Source organism: Lepidochelys kempii, chromosome 1, assembly GCF_965140285.1.
Source record: "Lepidochelys kempii isolate rLepKem1 chromosome 1, rLepKem1.hap1, whole genome shotgun sequence".
Classification (NCBI taxonomy): Eukaryota; Metazoa; Chordata; order Testudines; family Cheloniidae; genus Lepidochelys; species Lepidochelys kempii.
In genome coordinates this window covers 245,164,366-245,182,427 of record NC_136380.1, presented here as the reverse complement: position 1 = coordinate 245,182,427, position 18,062 = coordinate 245,164,366, and the positions used below count along the sequence as shown (strand labels likewise).

The window sequence follows — 18,062 nt, the reverse complement described above, 5'->3', positions numbered from 1 at the left end:
CAGTACAGTCCTACTAATGATAACAGATGTTAGTCTCACAGTAGCTCCATTTAAAATAAAGCACTATTTTAGACACACTGTGAAGGAAAAATCTAGTAGGCCTAAACTAATAGGCCTAAAACTTTGGTCAAGCTAACTGTGTATATAAAGCATAAGAAGAGTGAGGAAAATTCCACTGAGGGGCAAATAGCAAAAGCACAGCTTAAGAAATGTAACCATAACCGCTAAAAGTTAGAAAAAAAGTTAACCACAAAGGGAACACCTGTCAATAACAGGAAAAGCTTAAAGAAAAGGAGTACTTGTGGCACCATAGAGACTAACCAATTTATTTGAGCATAAGCTTTCGTGAGCTACAGCTCACTTCATCGGATGCAACAAAAAGCTTGTTTTTTGCTAAACTCCAAGTAAGGCAAAGCTACTGTTGAAGCTTGCACTATATGCCAAATAAGGAAAATGCTGTTGAAGGAAGTGGGTTTGGCAAACTGTGGTTTTCAGCAATATAAGCTCCTGTATTTCTGTATTGTTTACGCCAGAGAGCTCCGGCTGACTCTCCCTGTATGCACATGCTTGAATAAAGCTGGCCTCATGCTTGTTCTGAACCAAACACAGCGCGTGGTTAATTTTCCACCACAACACTTCAGCCAACACAGCAAGAATTCTGGAATTTTTGGCCAAAGAATCGTGATCTTAATACATGTAAGCAATCATAAAAGATTAATATTTACTATCACTGGTTTACATAATTGGTAAGCTGAAGACACCTGTTTCAGGGATAAGGTCAGCAGAAACCATTGTGGTCATCTAGTCTGACCTCCTGTATAACGTAGGCCAAGAACGTCCTCAAAACAATTCCTAGGTTATATCTTTTAATAAGAAGATCCAAACTTAATCTAAAAATTGTGAGTCATGGAGAATCCACCACAACCCTTGGTAAAATGTTCCAATTATTAGTTACTCTCACCATTAAAAATTTACCCCTTATTTCAAGTCTAATTTGTCTAGCGTCAACTTCCAGCCATTGAATCGTGTTATATCTGCCTCTACTAGACTGAAGATCCCATTATTAAACATTTGTTCCCCCTGTAGATTCATATAGACTGTAATCAAGTCACCGCATAACTTTCTCTTGGTTAAGAAGAATCAACAGCTATTAGCCAAGAGAGTTAGGGATACAACCCCAACCTTGAGGTGGTCCTAGATCTCTGACTGCCAGAAGCCAGGAGGTGAAAAACTGGGGAAGATCATTCCAACTGCCCTGTTCTGCACACTCTCCCTGAAGCTCTGGTACTGGCCACTGACAGAGAGAGGATACTAGGCTAGATCAACCATCGGCCTGACCCAGGTTCTTAGAGTCTATCACTATCAGGCATGCTTCCTAATTCTTTTATTATTCTGAGTGCTCTTCTCTGAACCCTCTTCAATTTATCAATATCCTTCTTGATAAAATAATGTATTGTTCAACCATAAAAGATATCTGTAGCCATATCATTATGACAAAACATCTGTTAGAGTGCTTCCTGATAAACTAAAAGCATCTCTCAAAAGATCATTACTTCATCAATTTCAGAAAACAGCTACCCCCTTTCCTCAATCACAAGTAGCCCGTTTCTGGCCATCTGGACACACTTCCTAATAGTCACTGGGTCAGAGGACACACAATCTATCACTAACAATATGCTATAGTCAAGCAAAATTCAGCTTATTGATAACACAATAGGGCAGATAAAGTTAAGCTTCAATACAAAGAATTATAAACACAAGGCATGGTGGGACTCTGGCTCACCTACAAGAATCAAAGCGTAGTCATAAGTTACTATGGTGAGGTTATTTTTTTAAAAGTCATCCTGTGGGGCTAGCTAGAGTAAGGAAGCCTGTTATTAGCTCAATGGTCAAAAAAACAAAGGTTGAGAGGGCTGTACAACTTGGTTCTTAAGACTCACAATCTTCAGCATTCCAATAGCTTTCTGAGCACAGACCAAGCCTCCTCAGTGTTTATTTGTAGAGAGAACCTTCCATTGGCATGAGAGTGAGTTTATGGAGCAATTTTTAGTGATTCTGTTCTTGTATTTCCTTTTTCCGCTACATGCTTTGGCCTTGGAAATAGCATTAACTATGTTTTCAGTGCACTTCAGAGAATTCCAGTTCATCACATCTGTGATGCTAACAATTTATATCCCTTATGATGAAAGTTCTCTTCTTCTTTAGCTCTACAGATGGGTTTGGTAGTTCAGTCACACCACTCAGCTTCTGGGTGTCCCTTCTAGCCAAGCCAGAGTTTTATATCCTCACAGTATAACCTTAAATGTGCATTAACGGTTCTAGGCTGAATCATAAATGCAAGTCCTGAATGGACACACCATGGTATTGAGGGATATATGGAGATCAGCATGTCACAAAAACTGATGACTGGGGGATTTTTACTTACATCGCCAAAGTTACCATCTTGAATTGAACATGAAAACATCTTTGGAAATTATATTTTCCTTTGTGTTCAAAAGAATTCTAATCTGCACTAGTCTATAATGGTTCTTATGTCAGGGTCACCACCTTTGTATCTGAGCACAGTCTGACCAGAACAGGAATCTGAAGGATCTGCCCCCTCCCAGGTGAGTGCCCTGGGCTATGGCAGGTCTTTCTAGTCTCTCTGGTTGAAGCTGTTCAAATGTGTATAAACAGTTGAAGGAGTGTTAGAAGAGTAAAACTAAAGTGATATCTCCAAGACAAAACATGGAACTCAAGTTTTAGAAATAGTGGATATCTCAACACCATCTATTCTAAAGATACTATGCACACTAAATAGAAAACTTTTAATTGTGTATGTGAAATTATCAAACAAAACGGTTAGTGAATTGAATTACTTTGTAGTCATGCTAACCTTTATTGTGGAATCCAACTAGTAGTTCAGTTGTCCTAACCTGTTCTTTTTATATGCAGAATAGGTCAAAAGCAAGATGCAAGTTGTGTTGCTGTTTGCCAAATATAAACTGGGTGCTAGGCAGCTAATGCAGATGTCTCTGTGGGCTACTGACATCCAAATGCTGTGCACAAAACCACTGAATCATTCCATTTAAACTATCTGAACTAGTACCATCCAAATAGATATGCATTAAGTTCTGTGTAAACTCCGAACAGGTTTGAATAACAGGAACACCAAAGTGTCATTATTTCCTTAGTATACATGGACAATAAACGGTGCGTGTGTATTTTGAGTTACAATTGATCACTGCGTTTCCCTACACATACCCCCTGAAGACCGTAATGAATAACTGCGGAGCATCGCGCACCCAGGCGGCTAACCCCTGGGAAATTTATATCCTTTGTGCGATCCCAGGGGGCCCCTTTGAGTAACAGCAACGCAACACGGGCTGGAGCGGGCATTAACCTGGCGACACGCCTGGGCCCCAGGCTCTTTCCCTCGGCACCGGCTACACGGAAAGCCGGGAGGCGCCGCTCCCTTCCGAGGAGCGGAGACAAAGCCCCCACCCCAGCCGCTGAGAACCAACCCCTGTTCGGATCGGCGGCTCACAGGAAGCCACGAGGCCGGCGGCAAACACTCCCGGCTGCGAAGCGTTGGGCGGAGGCAGCTCCCCGCCCCCGGCTCCCTGGGGCCGCTCACCCTTCCCCCCACTAGGGGGGCCCCTGGAGCCGCAGACAGCGGCGGAGGCTGATGACCCCCCAGCTCCCTCCCCTCTCGGAGGAGCAGCGACGCCCCCCCCCTCCACCGGGGCAGCGAGGCTGATACGCCCCCCCTCGGTTCAGCGAGCCGGGGCGGGGGAGGGGGGGGAAGGTTCCTCTTGCCCAAGTGCCCCGGAGCCCGGCCGCCGCCGCCACCTCTCCCGCGCGCTCCCCAGCCGGCCGCGCAGGTACCTGAGCATGTAGCGGGCTCGGAGAGGCGGGCGCGCGGGACGGACGGTCCCCGTGAAGCGCAGCCGCCGGCGGGAGCTGGAAGGAGGCGCGGCCAATGGAGTTGTTGGGCCGGAGGCGGGGGGGGCGGCGCGGGAACCGTTCTTGGTCCCCAGAAAGCGCGAGACGCTGCCCGAGCGCCGCCTTCCAACCGGGTCCCGGACTGACCCGCAAACTGCCCGGCCCCGCCCCGTCCGCCTGGACCCGCCCCCAGGAGCGCGAGGCGCTGCCTCGGCTCTGCTCGCGCGCTGCCCGGACGCCGCCTTCCAACCGGGTCCCGAACTGACTCGCAAACTGCCCGGCCCCGCCCCGTCTGCCTGGACCCGCCCCCAGGAGCGCTCGCCCCAGAGGAGCCGCCGGCGGCGGCAGGAAAACTGTGTCTCGCGCGGTCCTAGCGTCCTCCGTATTCCAACCGCCCTCACCCGCACCTTGCGAGCAGAGCCCAGCGCCAGGCACCCGCGCGCTGCTTCCCCCAAGCCGAGCGAGGTGGGGAGGGGCTGCCGTCTGGCCCCAAGGCTGCCCTGCAGCCGCCCCGAGTCCCGCAGCCGCGGTGGGGGGGAGCTGCTGAGCCAAAGTTTATGGCGGGGGAGCGGGTTGGGTGGCAAGCAGTGAAGAGGCTTTTGCAAGGAACTGGAAATTGTTCAGCAAAGAGGGGCCCCCCCGCTGATGCAACTGGGCCAGTTGATCACTGAAAACAAAAATGTGAAATAAAAATATTGGGGTGGGGGCATTTCTCTTTCTTTCCCCTCCCTCTTTCCCTCCTCCCCCATTGGAATAAGCCCAGCAAACACTAGGGGTCGGTTTGGTGAAAATTCATAAATTTGCAAATAAAACAAAACCCCCTGTTATTGTCGTTATTGATTGACTGCAGAAAACAAATAACAAGGGGAAGGGACCTCAGCTACACACTGGGCTGCAAAAGCACTTAGTCCAGAATCAGAGTGGCCTGGCCACGCTGAGAGTTACACCAGTGTTGATGATAATGGAACCAGAGTTCCATAATGCTTTGACCTAGGCCAAAGGAGAAGGAGGAAAATACTGTCTGAAAAAGCAATGTTGCAATGACAATTTCCATATAAGGAATGAAATTATGCTAAAAGACTACAAAATCAGTTCTCACTAGCAGTTGCATAAAAAGTGTACTTTGCTTTATTTCTGTAACTACAAACATAATTGAATACGGTGTTTGTGTAACTACTATAAGACAGTAGCTAGTACTAAATAAGTGAAATATATGTAAAGTGCTTTGTATGTATGCTAAATTGTATCACTTTGGAGTGCATTGAAGATGAATACTTTTAATTTCCCTACATGCAGAAAGCTTAGCAGAACCTGTCAAACTATTGGGAAGAAGGAAGATCCTGGGAACTACAGGCCAGTCAGCCTCACCTCAGTCCCTGGAAAAATCATGGAGCAGGTCCTCAAAGAATCAATCCTGAAGCACTTGCATGAGAGGAAAGTGATCAGGAACAGCCAGCATGGATTCACCAAGGGAAGGTCATGCCTGACTAATCTAATCGCCTTTTATGATGAGATTACTGGTTCTGTGGATGAAGGGAAAGCAGTGGATGTATTGTTTCCTGACTTTAGCAAAGCTTTTGACACGGTCTCCCATAGTATTCTTGTCAGCAAGTTAAGGAAGTATGGGCTGGATGAATGCACTATAAGGTGGGTAGAAAGCTGGCTAGATTGTCGGGCTCAACGGGTAGTGATCAATGGCTCCATGTCTAGTTGGCAGCCGGTATCAAGTGGAGTGCCCCAAGGGTCGGTCCTGGGGCCGGTTTTATTCAATATCTTCATAAATGATCTGGAGGATGGTGTGGATTGCACTCTCAGCAAATTTGCGGATGATACTAAACTGGGAGGAGTGGTAGATACGCTGGAGGGGAGGGATAGGATACAGAAGGACCTAGACCAATTGGAAGATTGGGCCAAAAGGAATCTGATGAGGTTCAATAAGGATAAGTGCAGGGTCCTGCACTTAGGACGGAAGAACCCAATGCACAGCTACAGACTAGGGACCGAATGGCTAGGCAGCAGTTCTGCGGAAAAGGACCTAGGGGTGACAGTGGACGAGAAGCTGGATATGAGTCAGCAGTGTGCCCTTGTTGCCAAGAAGGCCAATGGCATTTTGGGATGTATAAGTAGGGGCATAGCGAGCAGATCGAGGGACGTGATCGTTCCCCTCTATTCGACATTGGTGAGGCCTCATCTGGAGTACTGTGTCCAGTTTTGGGCCCCACACTTCAAGAAGGATGTGGATAAATTGGAGAGAGTCCAGCGAAGGGCAACAAAAATGATTAGGGGACTGGAACACATGAGTTATGAGGAGAGGCTGAGGGAGCTGGGATTGTTTAACCTGCAGAAGAGAAGAATGAGGGGGGATTTGATAGCTGCTTTCAACTACCTGAAAGGGGGTTCCAAAGAGGATGGCTCTAGAGTGTTCTCAATGGTAGCAGATGACAGAACGAGGAGTAATGGTCTCAAGTTGCAGTGGGGGAGGTTTAGATTGGATATTAGGAAAAACTTTTTCACTAAGAGGGTGGTGAAACACTGGAATGCGTTACCTAGGGAGGTGGTAGAATCTCCTTCCTTAGAGGTTTTTAAGGTCAGGCTTGACAAAGCCCTGGCTGGGATTATTTAACTGGGAATTGGTCCTGCTTTGAGCAGGGGGTTGGACTAGATGACCTTCTGGGGTCCCTTCCAACCCTGATATTCTATGATTCTATGATTGTGCCAGCTGCAGAGCCATACCAGGAAAGACAGGAGAAGATGAATGATTTTGTTGATCCTTAATCAACACTCCTTCTGTACTAAGCTACGGCTAGTGTAGGATATCTTTACATTTGCTGACTTCTGGAAAATTATGTTCAAAACAAGATAAGAACCTGGTAAGAACTGTTGTGGAAATCTTGGGTAATGCATGGAGAGTTCCATCAGTCATAAACAAGTATCCTATATAGATAGGCTTGCATTCTTTTGAAACAGCCCTAGGGTATTATTATTACCTACAGTGGGTTATTCGACACTCAGACCCTAACACAGTGTAACTATTATTATGAATTATTCCAGTTAGGACACGTACAGTTCATTTCTAGGCTGAGGCAAACAAATAAAGACAAACTGCAGAGTATCTCAAAATTTGTAGATTTATTACGCTCGAGCGTGGTACTGCTCCGTTAAGCGGAACGGGACCCCAATTACAGGTTACACACAGATTATATACTGTTGGCAAAACATCCTGCCTGTGTGCCTCGGGGGACCTAAACCAATAAACAGGCCTTCTCCTTATCTATTACCAATCCCCTGCAGCCACCTTCCCTATGCAAAAAAGCTGAAGTGGTAACTATTTCAGGCATGTCGGCTGGTTCCTGTCTCCTTTGTTTCCCTTATCTTGAAACTTTCCAGCTCTCCACCTTGAAGGATCCTTCTTTCCTTGGTACGTGATGTGATCACTTCTAGTTAATGGCCGAGAGGAAACCCAAAATGGAGTCACATATGCTAACTAAGTCGATTTCCCCTTACAGTCCCTCCTTTTCTTATGTACGTCAGTAAACTATATCGGGGCAGAATAACCTCAATGCAAGATTAAAATTTGCCGGCAGCACATACTACAGCATTGTAGGCATAAAAAGAATAATACAAAAACAGAAACAGCTATAAGAATGAGGTACAAAATATGCCTTGCCCAAGCCCCCAAGTCTGGCAGCTAAGAGGTGAGCCAACTCCAGGCCTCATGGAATCCAGTACTGGTGTCATCAAGGGTGACACAGTGAAGCGAGGTGGCCTGCTGCATAAGGGTGTGGATATCGGTTTCCACCCTGTGGTGTTGATTCACAAAGACACAACAGCTTGAGATAACAAGAGCACAAACGCCCCCCTGGTTTGCAAGGAGATAGTCCAAGGGTAAGCGGTTCTGCAGTGTGGTCTGAGATAACTGAGTCACCTCAATTCGAAGGGTAGACAAGGCGTCTGCGGTGGCATTTGCCATTAATTCTAAGGCTGCAGAAATATTAACTATAGCCTTTTCCAATTCACTCACCCCCTCCCAGGGCAAAAACCAACGAACAAAGGAGTGAAAGCCTGTAGGCCGTTCAGAGAGAGGGTTTAATGGGACATTTTGTCGGTTCCTCCATACCAGGTTCCGATTTTCCCCCCTGGGCCAGGGTCTGGTGTACGGCAACAGCGGGTACTATGGCTCCTAAGGTGCATGTACCCCACCAACCTGCCGGGAGGACCTTATAAGCCATGTGGTTGCACAACCAGAACCAGCCTGATCCCTCAGGGACCAGCCACAGCGCCCTGGAATACTTGGCGGGACTTGCCACATCAGAGCTAATGCAGGTGGTATCATTGCACCCTACAAAGTTACCCACAAAAACTGTATTTTCGAAATTCTTACATCATGACACACATAAAGCATAACTACCCTCGGCCACCATATCAATAGACCAAGTTTGGATTGTAACATTCCAGTTAAATGGAGTGTCTGTCCATAATCCGGCCTGGAGCGTTTGGTTGAGAGGGATAGACACCCCTACCAGCGGGATTCCCTGACCTATGTACGTGGGGGTATGAATACAGACCCAACACTGCGTTCGGTTAACCCCCTGTGCTATAGCATGGGTTAAATCCAGGAAGCTGTTGTCTTCCCATCTGTGTACCAAACTCGAGAATAGAGAGGGGATTCCACAGGCCACCCATACCAGTATTTGCATCTTCCCGTGTACCACGCAAAAAACAGGACAACAAATATAAGTCCAAGTAACAAGAAAACAAGAAGTTCTGATGGAGTCTCGAGATCCCAATAGTTGGGGAGTTCAGCCCAGGGACTGCCAGTGGTGTTCATTTGCGGGGCGGCTCATCAGACAGCTCGTCGGGCCCAGGCGGGGGTCCCTGCGCCAACTTAGCGTAGCTGTGATGGATCCAGGAACTTCAACCTGCAACTTTTAAAGCAGAATAAGTACATAACAGAACCTGGTATGGCCCCTCCCATCGGGGTTCCAAGGGGTCTGTATGTGGGAATTTTTTTACCACCACCCAATCCCCTGGTTTGAAGGGATGACCTGTAACCCCAATGGTGCGGTTTGAAACAATTGAGCCACAGACTGGTTGTTACTGAGCTCTATTTGTAATCTGGCTACATACCTGGCCAAGGTCTCATCTCCATCCAAAAGGCTAGTGTGAGCGGGAACATAGGTTCCCGGAACCAAAGCCGGCCTCCCAAACAATACCTTGAATAGGGACAAGCCCAGGGGCATGCGTGGGGCCCACCTTAAGTGCCACAGGACTATGGGCAAAACCTCTGGCCACTTCAGTCCAGTCTCTTTGCAAAACTTTGCTACCATCGCTCTCCAGGCCGAATCACAAAACCTAAATAGATCACCTGGGTTTGGCACAGCTGCAGCTTGGATGGAGATGCACAGTGGCCCTTATTAGCTAATGCAGTAAGCAGAGTAACAGAATCAGCTAAACATGCATTATAATCAGAGCTAACAATCAACAAATCATCCACATATTGGACTAGAACAGAGGAGCTAGGCAAAACAATGTCTTTCAAATCATCGGCTAGAATTCAGGAAAAAATAGTGGGGGAGCCTGAGAACCCTTGGGGGAGGCGTGTCCAGGTTAGCTGCTGACCCCCCCAAGTGAATGCAAACAGATATTGGGAGTCGGGGTGCAAAGGAATACTGAAAAATGCAGCACACAAGTCTACAACCGTGAAACAAGTAGCCGACTGGGGAATCAGTGTCAGAATAGTACTTGGATCAGGGACCACTGGGTGTGGGGTTATAACATAACTATTTATCGCACGCAGATCTTGAACGAACCAATAAACTGGGCGCCCATCCAGGCCCGGTTTTGGCTTTTTCACAGGAAGGATAGGAGTATTACAAGGAGAAATGCACGGAACCAAGACCTCCTGTGTTAAGTAGCTAGAGATAAGGGAAATACCTTCCTCCACCTCCTTCGGCAAGGGATATTGTTTTACGGAGGGAGGCGGCCCATCCCTCACCTGCAGACTGACCGGAGTGGCTGATTTAAGGAGGCCCACGTGGGTGGAACTCATGCTCCACAAAATGGGTGGAACGCTGGACAATTCTGTGGGGAGATCAGGAATCAGGGTAACCGAGGCCATAAGACAAGCAACCACTGAGTCCGGGATGGACATGAGAAGACCTCAGGGGCACAGTATACGTGGGCTCCCAGCTTGCTAAGCACGTCCCACTCAAGAAGGTTAGCGGGGCCTTCTGGCATGACAACAAATCTATGTGACAACTTTAAAGAACCCAGGTCCACAGGGATGGGGCAGGATAGGGGAGCCGGGCACGGGTTGCCCTCAATACCCTGCACTCAGACCTTGGTATTAAAAAGAGAGCCTGGAACAAAAGTTAAAATGGAAAGGGTGGCTCCAGTATCCACCAAAAAGGGCACAAACCGTTCCCCAATTTTCAAGTAAATTTGCGACTGCAATCCAAGATCCCATTCCAACTCTCCCATGGCTCCCAAAATCTCCGCCTCTAGTCACTGGGGATTAGCGAAGTCCTGGAGACCGTTAGGGGGAAAGGAAGAACCGGTCTCTGGCTGATTCTGCCAAGGAGCCCCTGTTGTGGTTCAAATGCAAGACAAACAAAGCTTTTAGCAAGCAAGCGGGAAGGTCTGCCGTGTCGGCTTTCCACCCTCTCTTTTATTCTTTCTCCACTCATGCGCATTACATACTCCAACCACAAAAGGAAACAACAAAAGGAATAATATGACTTTGATTAATATTCTTATTTACCAGCTTCTATCTACTACATTCTTTGCTCTCAGGCCTTGAGCCCAGTCCAAGGAAGCTTCCCATGGTTCATGTCCTCTGGGCGACTTCCCATGGTCCATGTCCTTGGAAGGAGCAGTGTGTGCACTGCTCCTACACAACACTCAGGGTGTGCCCTGAATGTTTTTAGGTGCATGAACCTTGCATGAACCCTTCAAGCCCCTCCTGGAAGCAGAGGGCATTCCCTCTTCCAGTGCCCCGGTTGCTTACAATAATTACAGTTCCCGTTCCTTGTCCCACCCCAGCCTCCTCCCCATCCTGTCCCGCGTCCGCATCCCCTCCCCCTTGTATTCCCGTGTCCCTGCCAGTGCTGATTCCCCAAGGGAACCTGCAATGTGGCTGCCAACATACTTACTTCCTCCTTCTTTTGCTTACATTTTTCCTTAGCTTTCTCCTCGTCCCTGCCATTAAACACAAAAGTGGCCAGGCGAACTACTTCTCTTAGGGGTTTCCCTGGCCAATCGGGAACATGTTTAGTTAAATATTTCTTTATGTCCGGCGCCGCTTGATCGACAAAGTAAGAGACCATCATCATGCAGCTAACCTCAGCTTCTGGCTCCATCCCTCCCCCATACATTCTAACCTGCTTAAACAAGCGGGCAAAAAATGCAGACAGATGCTCGTTTAGGTCTTGCTGGCACTCTCTAATTTTTGACCAATTTGCCGTCTTACTACCCGCCCTACGGATGCTCTCCAGGAGCCCTTCCCGGGCAGCTGAGAGGCAGGCCCAGCCATCGAGGTCGTTAGTATTCCAATCTGGATTGGCTTCGGGACAAGGGGTGCGATTCTTAGCGTCTCCCATCCAACGCTGATTAGCGTCTAGAATAGAATACCTCTCGTCGGGGTAAATAGGGTTTGCAAAATAGCCTGGACATCTGCCCAGTTAGGGTTGAATGCCATAAAGACTGAACGGATAATCTCTAGGACTCTTTCCGGATCGTTGCGCAACCTCGGCATCTGTGACTGCCAGGTTACCAGGTCCCCAGGGCCAAAAGGGCCATAATGACACAGTCAGTGCCCATCGCAACGGGCTGTTGTATCAGGGGCGCTTGAAGCGCAACAAGGGGTAGGGTTAGAGACGGGTATAGAGGGGCAACAGGAGGAGGAGGAGGGGGAAGAGACGGAGGAGGGGAAGCAGCACAGGGCGGAGTGGAACCCGTAAGCGGCATGCAAACCTTAGATCTGGTACCAGTGCCCAAAGTTGAGGGGCGCCCCTTATCTCGGATGTATGCCCAATTATCCCATACATACCAATAATCCATTTGAGCTGGATGCTTGTCCTCCAGCTGTTGTCTAAGGCAGGTTAATTCATCCTGTCCAAAAATTCCTTCGGGTGGCCATCCAAAGGGCGTCTGAATAGTCAGCGCTGGCCACTCGACTTTACACAAAATTACAGCTCTCCTTTTACCTAACCCATGGGTGCCAGAAATATTTTTCCAATTCTCGAGAATCTCAGCCAAAGGGGTTCCCCTGCTCACACTCTGCCCAGAGCCCATTCTAAGGCTACCAAAAGAACGCCTAATGTGCCACCTTATCGCCTAAGCGACGGCCCACACTCCCGTTCCTCGGAGTTCTCGAAGGTGAACTCACCCAGTGCCGGCTGGAGTTCTCCGAGGGAAGGAGTGCGGCTTCGCTTACAAGGGCGAGCCTAGAGTCCCATCTGGGTCGCCAAAACTGTTACGAATAATTCCAGTTAGGACACGTACAGTTCGTTTCTAGGCTGAGGCAACCAAATAAAGACAAACTGCAGAGTATCTCAAAGTTTGTAGGTTTATTACGCTCGAGCATGGTACCGCTCTGTTAAGCAGAACGGGACCCCGATTACAGGTAACACACAGATTATATACTGTTGGCAAAACATCCTGCCTGTGTGCTTCGGGGGGGCCTAAACCAATAAACAGGCCTTCTCCTTATCTATTACCAATCCCCTGCAGCCACTTTCCTCATGCAAAAAAGCTGAAGTGGCAACTATTTCAGGCATGTCAGCTGGTTCCTGTCTCCTTTGTTTCCCTTATCTTGAAACTGTCCAGCTCTCCACCTTGAAGGATCCTTCCTTCCTTGGTACGTGATGTGCTAGCTTCTAGTTAATGGCCGAGAGGAAACCCAAAATGGAGTCACATATGCTAACTAGGTTGATTTCCCCTAACACTATATAGTATTATACCAGTAAATTTCCTCATGTGGACAAGTCCTTTTGCACCATATTTGGATACCTACGTAGCTGCAGCAGCAAAAAATGCTCTCTGCCATCTGCAGCTGGCCAAAAGATTGTACCTGATCTAAATGAATGCTGATTTGGCCGCAATGATCCACACAAGTGTGACATCTATCTGGGACTATTTCAAGTCAAGTCTCCTGCCTTGAGGAAGCTCTAGCAGCCATCTACACAGCAACACAGGTTACCAGGAACACATCATCCCGTTATGCCACTCTCTGTACAAGTATCAGGGGGTTGCCATGTTAGTCTGTATCCACAAAAACAACAAGGAGTCTGGTGGCACCTTAAAGACTAACAGATTTATTTGAGCATAAGCTTTCGTGGGTAAAAACCCCACTTCTTCAGATGCATGGAGTGAAAATTACAGATGCAGACATAAATATACTGACACATGAAGAGAAGGGAGTTACCTCACAAGTGGAGAACCAGTGGTGACAGGGCCAATTAGGGGGGAGGGATAGCTCAGTGGTTTGAGCATTGGCCTGCTAAACCCAGGATTGTGAGTTCACTCCTTGAGGGGGCCATTTAGGGATCTGGGGCAAAAATTGAGGATTGGTCTTGCTCTGAGCAGGGGGTTGAACTAGCTGACCTCCTGAGGTCCCTTCTAACTCTGTAATTCAATCAGGGTGGATGTAGTCCACTCCCAACAACAGATGAGGAGGTGTCAACTCCAGGAGAGGCGAAGCTGCCTCTGTAATGAGCCAGCCACTCCCAGTCCCTATTCAAGCCCAAATTAATGGTGTTAAATTTGCAAATGAATTTTAGTTCTGCTGTTTGAAGTCTGTTTCTGAAGTTTTTTTGTTCAAGTATAGCTACTTTCAAATCTGTTATAGAATGTCCAGAAAGATTGAAGTGTTCTCCTACTGGCTTTTGTATGTTACTATTCCTGATGTCTGATTTGTGTCCATTTATTCTTTTATGTAGCGCCAGTCCGGTTTGGCCAATGTACCTGGGAGAGGGGCATTGCTGGCACATGATGGCATATATAACATTAGTAGACGTGCAGGTGAATGAGCCTCTGATGGTGTGGCTGATGTGGTTGGGTCCTCTGGTGGTGTCGCTAGAGTAGATATGGGGACAGAGTTGGCAACGAGGTTTGCTACAGGGATTGGTTCCTGGGTTAGTGTTTCTGTGCTGTGGTGTGTAGTTGCTGGAGAGTATTTGCTTCAGGTTGGGGGGCTGTCTGTAATCAAGGATTGGCCTGTCTCCCAAGGTCTGAGAGAGTGAGGGATCATTTTCCAGGATAGGTTGTAGATCGTCGATAATGTGCTGGAGAGGTTTTAGCTGGGGGCTGTGTGTGATGGCCAGTGGTGCTCTGTTATTTTCCTTCTGGGGCCTGTGCTGTAGCAGGTGATTTCTGGGTATCCATCTCGCTCTGTCAATCTGTTTCCTCACTTCATAAGCTGGGTATTGTAGTTATAAGAATGCTTGATAAAGATCTTGTAGGTGTTTGTCTCTGTCTGAGGGATTGGAGCAAATTCGGTTGTATCTTAGGGCTTGGCTGTAGCAATCCTGTGATGTGTCCTGGATGGAAACTGGAGGCATGTAGGTAAGTATAGCAGTCAGTAGGTTTCCGGTATAGGGTGGTGTTTATGTGACCATCACTTATTTGCACTGTAGTGTCCAGGAAGCGGATCTCTTGTGTGGACTGGTCCAGGCTGAGGTTGATGGTGGGGTGGAAATTGTTGAAATCCAGGTGGAATTCTTCAAGGGCCTCCTTCCTGTGGGTCCATATCAGTGGTGAGCTGGAGCCGGTTTGCACCAGTTCTCTAGAACCGGTTGTTAAATTTAGAAGCCCTTTTAGAACTGGTTGTTCCGCGAGGGACAACCGGTTCTAAAAGGGCTTCTGAATTTAACCGGCCAAAAGTGGCGCCTTAGGCACCGACTCCATGGGTGCTCCAGCCCTGGAGCACCAAGGGGAAAATTTGGTGGGTGCAGAGAACCCACCGGCAGCTCCCCACCCCACCCCCGGCCCCAGCTCAACTCTGCTCCGTCTCCTCCCCTGAACGCACCACACCGCTCTGCTTCTCCGCCCCCACAGGCTTCCCGTGAATCAGCTGTTCATGCGGGAAGCTGGGGCAGGCTGAGATGCAGGCCACGGCTTCCCGCTCAGGCCCAGGGAGGTGGAGGTGAGCTGGGGCAGGGGAGGGGCACGAGGAGGGCCGCCCGTGCAGCAGCAGGCAACCCGGGGGCGGGGGGGCACGCAGGGGAACCGTTCCCGACCCCAGCTCACCTCCGCCACCCTCGGCCTGAGCGGGAAGCTGCCGCCTGCTTCTCAGCCCTCCCAGGCTTCCTGCCGAACAGCTGATTCGCAGAAAGCCCGGGAAGGGGGCAGAGAAGCAGAGCGGGGCGGTGCATTCAGGGGAGGAGGTGGAGAGGAGGTGAGGTGAGCTGGGGCCGGGTGTGGGGAGGGGAGCTGCCGGTGGGTGCTCTGCACCCACCAAATTTTCCCCAGGGGTGCTCCAGCCCCGGAGCACGCAGGGAGTTGGTACCTAAGGCGCCACTTTTGATGTGATCATTGGGGGAGCAGCCACTCCTCTCCTAGCTACGCTCCCCTGCCCCTAGGAGCCAGAGGGACCTGCCAGATGCTTCCTGGGAGCTGCCCCAGGTAAGCACCTCAGGGACTCCCCCTCTTCGCCCCCCCACAGGTGCCTCTGGCTCTTAGTGGTGGGGTGGGCACCCACTACGGTGGCCCATGAGACCCTCCTGCCCGGTTCTGGGGAGGGGAGTAGATGGGGTAGGGGTCCTGGGGGGGTCCATCAAGGAACGCGGGGGGTTGGATGGTGCAGGAGTCCCGGGGGGTGGGGGTGGGCAACAACCCCCTTGTGGGGTAAGGAGGGAACCTGTTGTTAAGATTTTGGCAGCTCATCATTAGTCCATATGATGAAGATGTCATCAATGTAGTGCAAGTAGAGGAGGGGTACTAGGGGACGAGAGCTGAGGAAGCGTTCTAAATGAGCCGTAAAAATAATGGCATACTGTGGGGCCATGCGGGTACACATAGCAATACCCCTGACTTGATTGTATAAGTTGTCCCCAAATCTGAAATGATTGTGGGTGAGGACAAAGTCACAAAGCTCAGCCACCAGGTGTGTCGTGGTCTCATCAGGGATACTGTTCTTGACAACTTGTAGTCCATCCTCATGTGGAATATTGGTATAAAGAGCTTCTACATCCCTGGTGGCCAGGATGGTGTTTTCTGGAAGATCACCAATGGACTGCAGTTTCCTCAGAAAGTCGGAGGTGTCTCGAAGATAGCTAGGAGTGCTGGTAGTGTAGGGTCTGAGGAGAGAGTCCAAATAGCCAGATAAATCTTGCTGCAAGAGTGCCGATGCCTGAGATGATGGGGCGTCCAGCATTTCCAGGTTTATGGATCTTGGGTAGCAGATAGAATACCCCTGGTCGGGGCTCTGGGGGTGTGTCCATGTAGATTTGTTCCTGTGCTGTAGCAGGGAGTTTCTTGAGCAGATGGTGTAGTTTCTTTTGGTACTCCTCAGTGGGGTCAGAGTATAATGGCCTGTAGAATGTGGAGTTAGAGAGTTGCCTGGCAGCCTCCTGTTCATAATCCGACCTGTTCATTATGACGACAGCACCTCCTTTGTCAGCCCCTTTGATTATAATGTCAGAGTTGTTTCTGAGGCTGTGGATGGCATTGTGTTCTGCACGGCTGAGGTTATGGGGCAAGTGATGCTGTTTGTTCACAATTTCAGCCTGTGCACGCCTGTGGAAGCACTCTGTGTAGAAGTCCAGTCTGTCATTTCGACCGTCAGGAGGAGTCCACTCAGAATCCTTCTTTTTGTAGTGTTGGTAGGAGGGTTCCTGTGGGTCAGTGCACTGTTCAGTGGTGTGTTGAAAATATTCCTTAAGTCAGAGACAACGAAAGCAGGCTTCCAGATCATTGCAGAACTCTATCATGTTCATGGGGGTGGTGGGGCACTAAGAGAGTCCCTGAGATACGACGGACGCTTCCACCGGGCTAAGTGTGTGGTTGGATAGATTAACAATATTGTTAGGAGAGTTGAGGGTACCACTGTTGTAGCCCTCTGTGGCATGTAGGAGTTTAGATAGTTTACTGTCCTTATTCCTCTGTAGAGAAGTGAAGTATGCGTTGTAAATGGATTGTCCCATTTTTTGTACTCTCTGTACAAATTCAGAGTAACAGCCGTGTTAGTCTGTATTCGCAAAAAGAAAAGGAGGACTTGTGGCACCTTAGAGACTAACCAATTTATTTGAGCATAAGCTTTCATGAGCTACAGATAAAATAAATTGGTTAGTCTCTAAAGTGCCACAAGTACTCCTTTTCTTTCTGTACAAATTGAACACAAAATCCAGTTCAAGGTTGCTCTCCTAGTTTTCAGAAGAAAGTTTGGAATGGGTCCATCTCTCCTCCTGTAACAATAACCTCCCACATCAGCCACATTCCACTGTAACAATGTTACTGTTGACAAATTGGGTTAGGCCTGTGGGAGTTAGGAACTGAACCAGAAATATGGAACCATGTTGCATTCAGATCTTAATATAAAACCTCTCATTCACTTCAGCCAGGCTTTCCCACAATAATACTCTCAGTCTCACAGATATATTCATTTCAAAACAGCAAAAACCCTAAACTCTCTTCCCTTTAATAATATCGTTATCTCACTAATTCTCCAATCATAATGTCTTCCAGTCTAGGCAGGAACTGAATTTTTAATATAAACAAAACTTTCTTCTGCAAATACCTTTTATCATAAACAAGCAGAAATGTGTGAAAGACCTTTTTCACCCCCATTTTCAGAGTCACCTTTAAAAGCAGATAGAGATGAAGAGACACATGGACCTGGTCTTCACTAGAAAAAATGTTTGTTAACATGTGAAAATCCTAGTGTAGACAAGACAAGTATTTTTAACACATATGAGGTGGTGAGTTAAACCTGAGGATCCTCACTAGGGCTAAAGAGTTAATACAAATCTATGCTAGGGTATTAACATGTTAACATGTTAGCTAACACACCTTTTTCTTTGTGAAGACATGGCCTATAAAGGTGTGTTCAAAGCTAATACACATCAGCAGTTAAAGTAAGTGATTTCAAACCCAACAACTAAGTTTGTATTCTGTCTCTCTGAGCAGCATCTGCTGAAAGA

The 18,062-nt window shown here is 48.3% G+C and overlaps 1 protein-coding gene across 2 annotated transcripts in view; it reads right to left on the bottom strand.

The window, feature by feature from the left end:
• The window catches only part of RESF1 (retroelement silencing factor 1), a 54,874-nt gene extending 50,694 nt beyond the window's left edge, over nt 1-4,180 (bottom strand). For both annotated transcript variants that reach the window (XM_073321601.2, XM_073321630.2), the window contains exon 1: nt 3,868-4,180. The gene's annotated coding sequence lies outside the window, so the exon portion shown is untranslated. The remainder of the gene's footprint in view (nt 1-3,867) is intronic.
• Between the last annotated feature and the right edge of the window lie 13,882 nt (nt 4,181-18,062).